The following is a 13,865-nucleotide window of genomic DNA, read 5'->3' as shown; positions in this document are numbered from 1 at the left end:
TTTAAAATCATGAACATGGTATATACAATATACAGCTTAAAGTAAATGACAAAAATACTAGTAAAATTTCATCAAAGTGTGAAGACAGAAAGAAAGCAAAAGAGCTCACAAGTTCTTATATCAAGTTCTTGAATAGAATCAAAACATAGTTCCTCTAGAAGCACTAATTAATATGGCATCTTGGAAAGCCCATGTATCTACAATAGATACTACCTGCAACAAACTTATGCCAGATTGTCATCCTGCCCCATGCTCTTAGCCCTATGAATAGGAAATGTGTCAAATTTCTCAAAAGCCTAAACTTGAGCTATCTCAACTCCCTCAAGGAACATCGACACAAACACATGTATAGTCCATATCTCACTTTGATTACTATGGACTCTCAAAGATCATCGTAAGCCTTTGACAGTATAAGGGTGCTTGGGCTATTGTTGAAAGCCCATGACAGAGATAGGGCAATATTAAGAGGTCAGCATCCCAAAGGCTCCCCATCACCTACAGAATAAAGTTCTATTTTTTTAGTAACACACACGAAGCCCTCCATGAGCTCAGCCTTGCTTACATCTCCAACACAATTTCTTGTTATACCTTCTCTAATCATCACCATCCTTACCCTGCCTTCTACAGCACGCGTGCGTGTGCGCGTGCACGCACACACACACACACACACACACACACTATCTTGCAGGAGTACTGAACTAGCTGCAGCTCCCTGGATGGACTGTCCTGTTTCAGATCTCCCCAACTTTGTTCACAGTCCTCTCCCTGTCTAGCATGTCCTTTCCCCTTTTATAAGACTCAGTTTAAACATCACTCTTCTCTGAAACTCTTCCTCTTCTCCTTCCCAGGCAGACTCTGGCCATTCTCTGCTTTGAGCCCTCAGAAGGCCCCATATATCATTCTTTCTTTTTGTATCTCTACTTCTACTTAACTGAGCCATTTGGGAGAGCAAATAAACTTACTGGATTATTTCCAAGTCAGAACCCCCTAAAACATAGGCCTGGTCTCATATATAGAAAGAATGGAAGGAAGAGCAATATACCCTCCAAATAAAAGGAAAAGATTTGTGAATTTTAGCTTGCAGTGACAGTGCTATTTGAACTTGTCCTTGTACATAATAAATTGTTTTCATTTTCCTGTCATCAACATCACTTTTTTTTTAGAAAGCACAAGAAATCTGTTTTAATAAACAACTTTCATAAAAAACAAGGACCTACTGTATAACAAGGGAACTATATTCAATATCTTGTAATAACCTATAATAGAAAAGAATCTAAAAAAGAATATATATATACATATATATATCTGAATTACTTTGCTGTACACCTGAATCATTGTAATTCAACTATACTTCAATTAAAAAATTTTTAATATATAAAAATTTAAAAAAAGAAACAAAATTGACTTTCAATATTTAGATGTGAACTAAACTTGATACTTAGTAATGTTCTAGACCAGCTGAGAGTGATAGGGCAATCTGAACTGGTCTCCTTAAAATGAATTTATGTCTCTACCATATTAGAAATTGTGATTTCTCAAGTATTTGCTTCTTGGGCTGAAACTTAACTAACATCAAAGAGATTAATGAGATAATTATTTAAATATGGAACATCACTTTTTTTTTTTTTTTTTTTTTTTTTTTTTTTTTTTTTTTTTACGGTACGCGGGCCTCTCACTGTTGTGGCCTCTCCCGTTGCGGAGCACAGGCTGCGGACGAGCAGGCTCAGCGGCCACAGCTCACGGGCCCAGCCGCTCCGTGGCATGTGGGATCTTCCCGGACTGGGGCACGAACCCGCATCCCCTGCATCGGCAGGCGGACTCTCAACCACTGCGCCACCAGGGAAGCCCGGAACATCACTTTTTAAATGAAGGCAATCTAAAGTGCTGCTACGAGTTTTCCTCAAATCATAACATGACATTTATTAGACATAATTTTGATTGACACGTCAATAAAACCATGTCACAGAAATTTGGGTTCACAGAAATACCCAGTGTATTTTACAAAAACTCCCACAAAACTGCAAAAGAGACAATCTACAGAAGAGTAACTAACCACTGTGCATGATTCTGTTCATCATGCATTCTATAACAACACAGAATTCTGCTCCCCGATACTCTGTGGTTACAGGCACATACATAGTATTTTATTGAGAAAGTGTCCTTGAATTATTAAGAATCTTTAAGGTGATCAAAACATCTGAAAGAAATTAGTAACCAAAAATGCCAGTCTGATGAGTAAGTAAAGACAGGTCAGGATGCACATTTAGTAAAGAGAAATGGATGACAAAGCTATTCACCTCTATCTCTGGAAACAAAACTGAGGCTAAAAATAGAGAGCCCCAGAGGGTGAGGTAATACCTGCTTATGATTGGCTTTTAGTCTTTATCCATTTTAGGCAGTGACTATTATCCCAGATCCATGGGGATTCTAAAAATTTGAACATTTATAAAAGATTTACTCCTGGGTGGAAAATGCCATAAAATGGTGAATCCCATAGAGTTTTTCAAAGTAATAGTATGATATTCAACTTTCAGCTCAGTCTTTAAATACTGCATATGACAGCCACCATATAAAAATTATAGTCAATATTATAATCTATTCAATTCTTTCTATAACAGGTCTCTTATTTTGATGGACACACCACCTTGAAGAAATGAATGAGGCAGAAAATAAAGTTTTCCACTGATAACAATTGGAAACCTTTGTCGTTTCAGAGAACCCCTATCCCATAAAGGCCAAATTAAAGAGACTGAGCAAAAGCAGTATCTGGGAATTATGGAACAGATCTTCGGGAAATAGAACTCAGTTTCCTCTGATTATCTCAAAAATGTCTTTTGGTATGATTTGCTTGAATCAGAATCCCAACAAAATTCACACACTGCATTTGGTTGATATGTTTTATAAGTCTCTTTAAATCTATAATATCTCCCCCTCTCTTTTTTTCCCCCATAACATTTATTTGCTGAAGATTCTAGATTTAGCTGATTGTTCCATCATGGTGTTAGTTAAGATGGTGCTCTACCCCTCATATTTCCTATTAACTGTTAGTTAGAGATTTACCTAGATTCAGATTCAAATTTGGGGGCAAGAATATTTTAAAGGTTATGCTGTGAGTCACATCAAGAGGCACATAATGTCTGTCTTTCCCACTTTTGGCAATACTAAGCTTGATCAGAGGTTCAGGTGATGCCAGCCTGAACCATTCATAAGGTAACCCATTAACATTTTACCTAATGACTTTAGCATTTCACTTGCCTAGATCCATTATTTCATTAGGGGTTGAATATGGGATTATTCAAATCTTTCATTTCTCTGCTTTTATTTTCTACTATTTATTTTTAAAAGAAAAGAAAAGCCCTTTCAGAACTGAAAAATAGCCCTAAACTTTAGGAGTTAGCCTGACACTCATAGCTAGACCTCAAGGGTCTCCTACTGGACATAAACAATCTCACAGAACAGCAAGTCACTTTCTGACTTTGAAGAAATAAGATGAAAAACAAGACCACTTCACAATGTTGTTCTGTCACAGGTAAAAACAAGGTCACTATGCACATGATAAAAATATTAAACATACTCCTTTTGTAGATAATATGAATGGCTTTACAGCTTTAGCCTTGCTCTAGACTGCCCTATAGAATTTACTAAATTCCCTTATACCATTCTTTAGGATTCATTAAAATACCCAATCATAAAATTATCCTCCCTTTCAATCCAGAGCAAAGCCCCTCTTCATTGAACCACCCCCAACATCATCCAACAACAGCCCAAATCCTGTAATATGTCCTTTCTAACACCCTCTGAGATGCCCCGCAGTTCCCTGTTTCCTTCTCTGCAACAAGTAATAAACCTGACTTGCTGAGCTCCAGGTATGTTCTTGGTGGTCTATCATTTGGGGTGAGAGGGGGAGGGGGGGTGCAGCAGAAGGACATTTACACCTATATGGTTATCATGAAATACAGTCTATACAGGAAAGACAGGATACATTCAATTCTTTCTCTTTAATTATCATTCTTCGGAAGAATGAGTTGTGGTCTGGTAACCTACAAAGGTAACCAACATGGTATACATTTTCCTTTTCTAAGTATCATTATGAATTCACAGATTTTTTTTCTTATTTCTATCTATAGCAGTCTTTTTCTTTAATGGTGTTGTGAGTTCCTGGGCGGGGACACGGTCCAGGATCTTGAAGCTCATGTCCTGTATCAGGGGTCAGCTGCAGGTGCTGGCACAAGAAGCTTACCTCCATGGTGCTGCTGTATGTCTTAGACCGTCCATCCCTCAGAACCTGGAGTCCACCATCCTGGTCTGGTCCACCACAGGGGCACCATAGCCTCGGGTCTGCCCAGGGCAAGGCCTCCAGAGCTGCCATCACCAAGTCCTCAGCTACTCCCTGGTCACTAGGGGAAGAAATTCTGCCCAAGCTGGATGTGATGCCATGACATATGGCAGTCATATTTTTATGCTCAAATATTCCCATCTTTGACCAGTAGGAGCCCTTTAAGATTGACTCTTATGTCCTATTATAGGCATGACTCAAGAAATCTTTGATGGCTTATACTTTCAGGTACAGGTAAATATCCTAGATTTACTTCCTGTCTAAGACAAGTGTATTGGTTTGGGTTCTCCAGAGAACAGAGTCAATAGGAGATAGATAGGGAGGGAGGGAGGGAGGTAGATAGATAGATAGATAGAGAAATTTACTCTAAGGAATTGATTCATGCAGTACAGAGGGTGAGAAGTCCAAGATCTGCAGTCAGCAAGCTGGAGACCCAGGAGAATTGATGGTATAGTTCTAGTCCAAGACCATAAGTGTGAAAGCTTGGAAAGCCAATGATGTAAGTTTCAGCCTGAGCCCAAGTCTAAAAGCAGAGGAAGACTGATGTCCCAGCTTGAAGATAGTCAGGCAGAAAGAGAGAAAGCATTCCCTTACTCAGGCTTTTTATTCTACTCATGCCTTCAACCAATTAGATGAGCCCTCCCACATGGAGGAAGACAATCTACTTTATCAGTCTACTGATTCAAGTGTTAATTCCACCCAGAGACATCTTCACAGTCACACACAAGAATAATGTTTAAGCAAATATCTGGGCACCCCATGGCACAGTCAAGTTGACACATAAAATCAGAACAGAACAATTCAGCTGGCTTTCCATAATATTCACTTTAAGCAAAAAATGAGAGTGGTGATATCTTGTCTAGACAAAAACTTTGTACTGTACCAAGAGACAGTCAGACCTGTATATGAACACCATTGGCAGTTTTAGTTACCATACGTTTGTAAGAATGTAGAGGCAAGGCAGAGTTTGCGGGGAAAGCCATGAAAAATGATTAAAGAAATAGAAAATCTGTCCAAAGAAGGAATACTAAGGAACTTGCCTTAAAAAGAGAAAACTAAAGAAGGATTTTATTTCTGTCCTTAAATAAGAAAGGTTTTTCCAAAGGGTGGTGTTGGGCAGTCAGCACCATGTTATGAAATACTCTGCTAGAGAAAAGAAGTTAAAGCAAGGGATATTTGGCTACACCTAGAGAATGTCAAAATCACTCAGTCTTAGGTCTAGAACTGACATTTTCAAGTCTAGAAACTAGCTCTAGATGATTCAGAAATTTACTTAAATGGTCAGGCCATTGGCCATCTAAAGGTACTTTTGGGAATGTAATTCTCTGTTGCTTAGTTCAAATAGATCCTCTCCACCTGACACTATGGAAAGTAGCTAAGCCTCTCTAATCCATCCCAAAAGGCTCCACCACAAGGACGTTTATGGCTGCCTCTAAACAGAGAGGAGGGAGACCCCAGGTGTGGCCATTGCTCTCTGCATGGGAGGCAGGTCAGCAGCTCCAGAGACCACTCTGAGGGTAATGAGCAATGAGCTCCTCCAGGGGCTAAAGAGCCCAAGAGGACTCTCCCCCATGTTCTTCCCCTACAAAGCTTTGGTCCTCCTTCATACAATTTGTAGAGGCCGTTATTATTCCCAGGGGTGAGAACAGGAGGAAAACTAGTGGGCTTGGTAATTGTGGATACTGTGAACACTCCACAGACCAGAATAAACAGGTCCCTGTTTAATCTAAAGTCAAATTAAGCAGACTAGATATCAACACGAGGACAGTGCTTCTCACAGGAAATAACCCTGGGATTTTTAGTCATCCCAGAAGAGAAACTTATGAGCAGGACACTTAGAATAATTCCTCTCCTCTAATTTAGTAGGTGGGACTTGGCAGTTGGATGACTGGAGGAAAAAGCGCTGACAAGAATAACTATTCAAAAGGAGGATTTCCTCCAGAAAGGTTGACTCAAGGTCAGCAGTATAACCGTGCTTTCATGAGCTAAGAGAGCAGGACGAGGGAATTTCACAAAGAACACACCAAGGAAATGTAGCCCAGGAAATAACTCCAACAGCCTGAATAAAGCTATAAATATTTTTTCTCATATTCTTCTAAGCCCAGAAACTACTTTCTATTTCTATATTTTTCCCCTTTTTGACTGACAACTGACAAGAAAGGACAGCAAGGTAAAAGCTGACTGTTTCACTAATAAATTTTTTGACTACACTTCACAAAGCCCAGATTAGATGGAAAAATACCTGTACGATGGTTTGACTTACTATTTTTCTACTTTATGATAGTGTGAAAGAAGTACACATCCAGTACCCACTGTACTTCAAATTTTGAATTTTGATCTTTTCCTGGGCTAGCAACATGCAGTATGATACTCTCTCCTGTTGCTGGGCAGGGGCAGCTCCCAGTCAGCCATGTGATCACAGCCAATACATTTACAACCATCCTGCACATACACAACATTTCTGATGTTCACTTTCAGTACAATAGTCAATAAATTACATGAGATCTTCAACTTTCTTTAAAAATAGGCTTTGTGTTAGATGATCTTTCCCAACTGTATTCTAATGTAAGTGTTCTGAGCATGTTTAAGGAAGGCTAGGCTAAGCTATTATGTCCAGTAGATTAGGCATATTAAATGCATTTTCAACTTAAGATATTTTCCATTTATGATGGGTTTATCAAGATGTAACCCCATCATAAATCAAGGAAGACATGTATAGTCAATTTCTCTCCACAGTCATCTGTTGCTTCCATTATGTATGTATAGATGTTCAATAAGAAGAAAATAGGTCTGGGTCAAATGCATTTTCTCATTTCATAACCAACATGGGCCAAATGGTACTATTTTTCATTGGGACTGTGTGTCAAAATATCTAAGTTACCACAAGTCCTTTTGATACGATGGTTACTCAGAGACTGATTTAGGCAAAATCTTGAATCCAACCCTTGCATCCTTTATCTCCATTCTTATCCTTTAGAAAATGTTTGACAAAGAGGAAAGCCCTGGAAGATGTTTTCAGCTTTTCAAGTACCTGTTTACAGTGTGCTGAATGGTGTCCCCACCCCACACAGACACAAAAAAAGTATATGTTCATACCCTAATCTCTAGAACTTTGAAAATTACCTTATATGACAAAAAGAGTGATTATTACCTTATGTGGCAAACGATGTGCTTAAATAAAAGAACTTAAAAGGAGGACCTCTCTGGGTGATCCAGATGGGTCCTAAATGCAGTCATATGTACCCTTATAAGATAGAGGTAGAAGGAGTATAGGAACAGATACACAGAGGAGAGACCCACAGGGAGGAGAAGGCAATGTGAAAGCAGAGACAAAGATTGAGGTGATGCAGCTGCAAGCCAAAGAATGTCAAGGCATGCCAGCAGCCACCAGAAGTAGAAGAGGCAAGGAACGAATTCTCCTCTAGAGCCTCAGGAGGGAGCCTGGCCCTCCAGATGATTTTATTTGGGACTTCTGGCCTCCAGAACTGTGAGGAAATAAATTTCTATTGCCTTAAACCAGTACATCAGTGGTAATTTGTCACAGCAGCCACAGGAAATTAAGACACTTTCCAATTCACATTGTCCCCTTTGGAAAAGCCCATGATAAAGGACTAGGCCTAAGTTGCATGTTTCTACTAGGTAGCCAAGACCTCCTACTATAGTGGGATCAGAAGTAGACATTGACCCAGAGCCAACAGACTAGCATGAGCTATGGCCGTCCCTCTCAAGAATCTGAATTGAGACATAAACACCACTGTAAGACCATGTTGGTCATCACTGCTGTAATGTTAATGTCGATTTGAGGCCAGAGTTGGTACCATGGCAAGCCAAAGGCACTTGCAAGCTAAAGTTACAGGAGAGCTAAGGTGCTGTTCTCAGTAATCTGGGAAAATGGAAGATAAGAGCTGAGAAAAAAGAATCAAATACCAGAGATCTCACTTCATACTTCACAGAGAAACTAAATGCAATCAGATAAGAATGATATTTTCCCACCATCAAACTAATCCTGAATCTGTGCCCACACATTCTGGGGGGGGTTTCCCCCCCATTACAGAGAAGTTATCTATCCTCATTGTCTCCATTGCCTTGCCTCCAATTTTCTGTTCAGCCCAATGCAATGAGGATTTTGCCCCCATTGTTTCATTGATATAACTCTTATTAAAGTTGCAAATGACCGCAAAGCCCTCAGCTTACTTGAACTTTCAGCAGCATTTGACACAGTTGACACTTCTTGAAACAATTTTTTACAGTTTTATGCCATGAGGTTTCCTCCAACTTTCTCCAGTCTCTTTCCTTATCTCCTTTGCTGGCTTTTCTTCCACCAGACCTTTCATCACTGTCACGTCTCCGGGATTCTGCCTTTGATTCTCTTCTGATCTCAATATTCTCTTTCTAGTTAGTCTCCTTCAATCCCTTAGCTTTAAACAAAGTAAACACGTTGTGACAACTCAATTCTGCATCAGCAGTCTTTATTTGTGCCTGAGCTTGACACTCAAGTATCCAACCACCTATGTGACATCTCCCTATGGCTGTCTAAAAATTAGCTCTCCCTTAACATGGCCAAAAGAATGTTTGATCCCTCAGTCCACATCATCTTAGATGGAGAGAGACTTATTCGCCTGCCTCTTTTCAACAAAGGCACCAACATCCACTGAGTTGCTCAGGTCAAAAATCCTACAAGTCATCCTCAATTCCTCTCCTTCCTTCATATTCCATATCTAATCCATCAGCAAGTCCCATGAGCTCTATCTCCAAAATTTATCCTGACTCTGACCACCCCTCACCAATTCTTTACCACCATCTCATCATCATTTCTCAGTAAATTTCTGCAATAATCTTTTAACTATGGTCAGTTCTATAAATAGCAGCAGGATCAGTTATTGCTATACTGCTTACCACTCTTTGATGAATTTCCACTGCATCCACGTAAAAATACAAATTTCTCACCAAAGTCTAAAAGGCTCTCTACGATCTGTCCTCTTCTTACTCCTTTGACATTATGTCCCTTATTTCTCTCCTCAATTCTTTCATTTGAACCACACCAGCCTTCTCCATCCCCATGCATTTAAAGCTCAGTTTTGTTTCAGGGACTTTGTACTTCCTGTTCCTTCTAGCTGGAAGTGTCTTCCCCAGATCTTCACATGCCTGACTCCCTCTCATAACTCAAATGTCACCTCCTCAGAAAGGCCTTTCCTGACCACCTCAGCTAAACAACCTCCTGTCCCATTACTGTCTATTACATTTCCCTGTTTTATTTTCTTCACGGCATTTATCAGTAAATGAATGAATTCTATTAATCCATTTGCATGTTTACTGTTCAAATTGTCCCACTGTAACATCAGCTGCTTGAGGAAATGACTTTGAATTTTTCATTTATGTGTCCCCAAGTACCTGGCGTATAGCAGCTAATTAGTAAATATTTACTGACTTACCAACTCTAGAACCCTCTGAGAATCCTTTAATTCCAATCCTCCTTAAGCTTTGTGGTACATTATTTCCTGTCCTTCAGTATATGACACTAATTGTTACATTCTTAATTAAATAACCTTCTTTAATTTGTGCTAGTCTGAGTTTCTCCCCTTTGTAGCCAGAGACTTAATAAAATTGTTGAAATGATGCTGTATCCTGGATTTGGACATCAATTAAACATCCCTAATAGTAAGGCTGAGAATGCGGGGTACAAAACAATGTTCAATGCCAGCAGCTCCTCTGTCTATGGTGACCCTTATTTTTCTGATGCATGCTTAAACTATGACTTCCAAAGCCTATCTGAGGGGCTAAGAATGATATCCCCATAGATTATACCTTGCTTTCTACCACTATACACTTACCTCAGGAGGAAAAATGAAAATTTATGTATGTATAAGTTATTTATTTCCTAACTTGCCAAGAACACTGAACATAAACCAGGTTTAAGACTCTATCTAAGGGCTTCCCTGGTGGCACAGTGGTTGGGAGTCCGCCTGCCAATGCAAGGGACATGGGTTCGTGCCCCGGTCTGGGAGGATCCCACATGCCACGGAGCGGCTGGGCCCGTGAGCCATGGCTGCTGGGCCTGCGGGTTCAGAGCCTGTGCTCTGCAACGGAAGAGGCCACAACAGTGAGAGGCCCACATACAGGAAAAAAAAAAAAAAGACTCTATCTAAGCATTACCTATAAGGCAGCATGAAAATATCACCAGCTTCAGAGTCAGAAACCTGAACTCCTGTTCTGGGCTGTCCCTACTTAGTTCAGTAAGATTGGCAAGGGTCTTTGCTCTTTTCTTCTCAATAAAATAAGGAGGTTGGACCAGTTGACCACAACACTCTCTGTGATTATCATCCAGTTATGTACCTGCTTCTTTTTGGTTGGTTCTATTTTTAAAGCTTCTTTTCCCTCTCACTTTCCTAAGAGAATTACGGCTCTGCAAAAGCATCGGGCTAAGTTTCATTTGCAGCGCACCTCTGATCACACAGACATGCGCTCCCACAGCAGAGAAATGTGTGATTGTTGATTTGCACCTTGCTGGTTGCATACATGCAATGGCAAGTGGATAGCGGGCATTCTTTTCCTTTTAGCGCAAGGGTGGTTTTGTTTGCTTGTTTGGTTTGATAAAGAAACACATTTATTCAAGGGCTCAGTTATGAAGTGAAATGGGGCTCCACGCAACTAAACTGTGTGCAGTGAAATTCAAACTGCAAGCTATAAACCCACACACACTTAGGCTGCAAGCCAACTTCTCACCAGAGGGTTTCAAAGGTGAGGTGAAAGGAGGATTGCAAATGCCAGGCTGTGTACCTCTTCAGCAACAAATACATGTTTGAACTGATGTTATGATGACTGCAGGTTAAACTGAAGACCTCTGCAAGTGAATCTCTGGATATCAAGCCTTCTTGGGCAGATAGTTATGCTAGTTTTCATTTTCTTTGACCTCTTTCTGTATTTTTCCAGGCTTCCCATGAAATGGGGAAAGGGGGTTGGTAGGGAGTAAGATAGTTCATAGTAGGTCACTCCCTCCCCGCACTGAGACTTGAGCACAGCCTCTGGCGAGTGCCCACACCTTAATTTATAATACCACTCTCCAAGGAAGAGAACTAGGGCTTTTTGGAGAAATGACTGATTCTCAGACTGAGGCAGGAAATATACAAGATGAGACTGGAGCTTCTTGTAGCACCAGAAGTAAGGAAATGCTAAAAAAAAAAAAAAAAAAAAAAAAATTAAAAACTAAAATGATAGGAGTATGTCAACAGGACACAGGAGCCACATGAAAGAGTTTCCAGTGGCCAAAGCTGGAATAGTTTGAACAATAAAATAAAGGAGTATTGATTTATGACCCCAAATATGAAATAATATCCATGAGTCCATATTGATATGAATAAGTGATTAAATAAATAAGTAAATGGGGGAGAGCAGACAAATCTCCCATGCAGGATTCCAAAGCTCCCCACTTTTTAGTTGATGGCTGCTTATAGTATCTTCCTTCCAAAAAGTATGGAAAGGAAAAAAAGAGTAATTCTGCAGTGAAGAAACCTGACAAATACACACTATCGCAGCCAGGTGGTCAAGGTTCACACCAACAGGGATAAGTCACGGTGATAGCATGTGATGAGAATGGCATTTCATCTCTGTGGTCTTCCTCCCCAAAATCTAAAACCCCAGTGTAATCATGAGAAGCAAACCAGACCAAGCCCAACTGAGATACATTCTTCAAAATATCTGACCATTACTCCTTAAAACTGTCAAGGTCATCAAAAACAAGGAAAGTCTGAGAAGCTATCACAACCAAGAAGAGCTTAAGGACACATGACAACTAAATATCCAGAGGTATCCTGGATGGGATCCTAGAGCAGAAAAAGGACATCAGGGGGAAAGAGGAAATCCAAATAAAGTATGGACATCAGTTTGTGAAAAAGTATCAATATTGGTTCATTAACTGTGATACATACACTATACTAATGTAAGATGCTAATAATAGAGAAAATTGAATATGGGGTATACAAGAACTCTTTACTATCTCTGCAATTTTTCTGTTTATCGAAAATGATTCTAAAATTAAGTGCTTAGTTTTAGGGGAAAAAACCCTGCCAGTTCCAATTAAGTTCAAAAGAATAAATGTATAGAACTACTTCTTCTTTGACAATGACTTCTCTCACATCTGCTATCCTGGTTACCAAATATCTGAAAGCTACTTTCTTGCCACTTCCAACAATTCTTTCTCTCTCACTCTCTAGCATATTGCATTTCGAGAATGTGGTTTTTTTTCTTAAGCCTGAACTTTTCTCTCCTCTCCTTTATTGCTGAAATTTGAAAACCACACAATTTGCTCTAGTAGTAATGTGATTCCATTAGTAAACTCTGACAGCAATTTAAGTGTCTGTCAACATTAATTCTCAGGTGCTTCTCATAGCCATTTACAAAGATTCCTCCACTTCAGCTCCTGATTGATTTTTCAGTTTGTTCTTTCCACAGTAGTTCAAATTCTCTCTCTCTCTCTCTTTTTTTTTTTTTTTTTTTTTTTTTTGCCTCCTGGCATATGAGATCTTAGTTCCCCAACCAGGGATCGAACCTGTGCCCCCTGCTTTGGAGGCACGGAGTCTTAACCACTGGACCACCAGGGAAGTCCCCAGATTTTTTCTTGTCTCTCCTTAAATATTATGAAGCACTGAGGTCTTTTATTTCTTCAAATTGCCATGAGTAGAAATGTCAGTTCTCAATAATAAACATGGCTTGTGTGATTAAGGATTTTCCCTGCTGAAAAAAGGTGCTGATAAAACCATCTTTTGGTGAGAATGGAGGGAAGTGAAGACCTGGCATTTGTCTTTTCTTAATCATTCAACCTTTACATTTAGCGTATTTTTTGAAACCCCTCTAGGACTAGTTAAAGATTATCCTCTATTATTTGCTAACTTTGGAGAAGAGTGACAATTAAGTTCATATTACAAATTATCCATGCAAAGTTCTATTTCATAAAACTTCCCCCTAAACTATACCTGTACAAGGAGAAAATTTTCACACATATGGTATATAAGCATGCATGAGAACGAGGAAATGTACATGTTAATAAATATTGGCAACTGTTCATAGAGTATGAATTGAGCAGCAGATCAAATCCCCATTTCCCTTCAAAATCTCCCAACAAGCCTGAGATAATACCACCTAATGAAATCTTAACCATTGGAATCATTTCTTTAGTTTAAATGATTTTTCCAACCTGGGATCCCTGATCCTCCTGGGGTCGTAGAGCTTTGTTAATATAAAAACTCTCTTTGTATGTCACATGTTTAACTGAAATATGTATGCACAGCTAAAACATCAAGTTTCTTCGCTCATGATTGTAGTCGTATCAACTCAGGGAGCTGATACTTACATCAAGCTAAATGAAAGCTTTAATTAATAGGAAAATATATCCTTGATTATATTTGTTTGGTAGACAAAATTCTTTAAAAAAATTGGGGTGAAGGAAAAAAACTGTAAGAGAGATTGTTGGTGAAAGAAAGATTGGGAAACACTGAGCTATAGTCTTTAAAGATGGACTTTGGCCTTGAGAAAG

General features: G+C 39.4%; 1 non-coding gene across 1 annotated transcript; it reads right to left on the bottom strand.

Moving 5' to 3' along the window:
- Positions 1-12,860: 12,860 nt before the first annotated feature.
- On the bottom strand, positions 12,861-12,933 carry TRNAW-CCA (transfer RNA tryptophan (anticodon CCA)). The gene has a single exon. It is a non-coding gene; the product is annotated as a tRNA-Trp (tRNA).
- Positions 12,934-13,865: the final 932 nt, after the last annotated feature.

Source organism: Mesoplodon densirostris, chromosome 3, assembly GCF_025265405.1.
Source record: "Mesoplodon densirostris isolate mMesDen1 chromosome 3, mMesDen1 primary haplotype, whole genome shotgun sequence".
Classification (NCBI taxonomy): domain Eukaryota; kingdom Metazoa; phylum Chordata; class Mammalia; order Artiodactyla; family Ziphiidae; genus Mesoplodon; species Mesoplodon densirostris.
The sequence above is the reverse complement of the archived record's forward strand: the minus strand, read 5'-3'. Positions and strand labels throughout refer to the sequence as shown.